The sequence below is a fragment of the Lasioglossum baleicum genome, unplaced genomic scaffold, assembly GCF_051020765.1.
Source record: "Lasioglossum baleicum unplaced genomic scaffold, iyLasBale1 scaffold0028, whole genome shotgun sequence".
NCBI lineage: Eukaryota > Metazoa > Arthropoda > Insecta > Hymenoptera > Halictidae > Lasioglossum > Lasioglossum baleicum.
In genome coordinates, this window is record NW_027469088.1 from 695,001 (window position 1) to 697,500 (window position 2,500).

Below are 2,500 nucleotides of genomic sequence, written 5' to 3' on the forward strand. Positions count from 1 at the left end.
TGCGCGCAGACGAGCTTGGGACGAGAACGGGGATCGCGCCTACGGCCAGAGCCGGCTCGCGAGTCCGCTTGTATCGGAATTTATCGTTGCCTCGAGCACACACAACATTTTATGGAAATGTGTTTTATACGGGAAGTGGACCGGCTCGTGAAGCTCGCTTTTAAAGCAGTCGTGAGTCTGACACCCTACTCCGTGCGTGTGGCCCAATAGTGCGCATCGCGAGAGCTTGGGACGAATGACCGCTGCCAGAGCCGGCTGTGAAGTCCTCCGTTCTCACATCATTCCAAATGAAATGGAAGTGAAGAGGAGAGGAATATTATTACATCTCTGGATCCAGTATCGGGTTGTCTTTACGATCCCCGTCGTTTTCAGAGAATATATATTCATCTCCGCGTTTTCCACGTTAACGGTTTTTCAATGTACTGTTCGCCCGGCCGTCGGATACGTGTTGCGTATCTGACGGTTTTTTTTTCCGTTTCCACGGACGACGATAGTGTCGTCCTTAAAACGACGCCTGAACGAATCTCCTTCGCGCGCTGGTTGGAGCGTTCAGGTACAATGCGTTCTTACGAACCGCAGAACAAGAGACATATACATATATTGATTTGTAAATCAAAAATATATACGATTACCCTGAACGGTGGATCACTTGGCTCGTGGGTCGATGAAGAACGCAGCTAATTGCGCGTCAACGTGTGAACTGCAGGACACATGAACATCGACATTTCGAACGCACATTGCGGTCCACGGATACAATTCCTGGACCACGCCTGGCTGAGGGTCGTTTACGTAACCATAAACTGCTTGCGTTGCTCTTGTAAGTCCCCGCCGTCGCTTACCTCTCCAAATATATTTTTGGAGGGCGCCAAAGAGCGTTTCGGAGTCGGGTTGCAAAGATGCTACGTACGAGCGAATGATGGGCGTTTCGTCGGCGTTTGTCGCGGTTCTGTGAAAATTGCCAATTTTTGCATTGCGTCTTATAAACACATACAAATATATATATATCTAGTTTCCACGAGAGGCGAAGTAGGGATTGGTATTTCTTACGTTCGGACTTGCGTGAGTGTTTTTACGGTGTCGTGAGTCGTATTGAAAATACGACCGCCCGTAAGGCACCGCTTCGACGAGGATCTCCAAATCTCTCACCTTCTCTGCGAAACGATTCGCCTTGCGGAAAGAAGCGTTTCCACTCATGAACATTTAACGCGCTCCCGACGTCGCCTGAAATGATGCGTATATACGAAAGAGGTATATTTACAAGAGTCTCGCGAGACTACAGAGATGGACACACAAATTATAAAAGAAAGAAAGAATACTGTGTGGCACACAGAGTGTGTGTGGTGTGGCAATGTTAAGCCCCAGGGAGAGAATATGCCTGTGCGTGGATGAGTTTCTTAACTCTACGTTATAATTGCCATACGGCGGAGGGTCGTCGTTGCCGGCGATTTCGACAAACACACATTCCTTTTCGAGTCTTCGAGGGAAGAGACGAAAGAGATCTCTCGTTCTATCGCGAACGCTTTGATGATCGATGGACAGCGGAGCAAAGCGCAGCAATGTGCGGGATGAGCACGTCGTACTTGATCGGGTCGGAATTATTCCCCGTCGTCGACGTGTCCTCGCTAATCTGTGCGATTGCCATTCCATCGCCACGTTCGCGTTGAATCGTATTGATGACGGCCTATGAGCGTCTTGAGATCTTACTCTCTTTCTCTCGTGTCTCTAATTTGGTTTTGCGTTTGATCGATGATAAATCGTTTCGTGCGCAACGTTTCTGTACCCCCGTGGTTTTTGGTTCAATTATATAGAAGTAGAGAGAAAAAGAAATCCCACCGGGTTATATGTATTATTATTTTTTTTTTTTAATAATATGTATACTCCTCTATTGGCGAGGCTTATTTCGAACTTGATTGTCACACGACGCAAAAGACACACTTGTGTGTTCACGCACGGAACAGCACCGCGGAGAGAGAAAAGGTATATCAATGAGAAAACCTTTATGTCGGTCGCCCCATGTCTTTTCTTTTCTTCATTGTCGATTCGTGCGGAACCGCGCGATCTGTCGGTCGTCCAGTCCCCGAAAGTTCTTTTCGACGGACGTTAAAGTTAACCGGCCAGATCGTCTAGCGAGAGTTTCCGATCGACGAGAGATGAAGAAAGAATTATATTGACACTTTGGTGTGGCGCATAAGGCATATATCGGTTTTTTGTTTACCTTTTTCTCTCTTCTGTCGTGTAGTGTTGTTTCGTTTTCTTTTTTTTTCTTTTTTTTTTGTGCTTTGTACGTTTTCGCGAGTACTACTTTTACGCTCTTTCGGCCGAAACACACAAAATTTTGTATCACGTACGACGACCTCAGAGTAGGCGAGATTACCCGCTGAATTTAAGCATATTACTAAGCGGAGGAAAAGAAACTAACAAGGATTTCCTTAGTAGCGGCGAGCGAACAGGAATTAGCCCAGCACTGAATCCCGCGGTTCTGCCGTTGGGAAATGTAGTG

The 2,500-nt window shown here is 46.9% G+C and overlaps 1 non-coding gene across 1 annotated transcript; it reads left to right on the top strand.

Moving 5' to 3' along the window:
• Positions 1-629: 629 nt before the first annotated feature.
• Positions 630-784, top strand: LOC143219454 (5.8S ribosomal RNA). The gene has a single exon (XR_013011337.1). It is a non-coding gene; the product is annotated as a 5.8S ribosomal RNA (ribosomal RNA).
• The last annotated feature ends 1,716 nt before the right edge of the window (positions 785-2,500 follow it).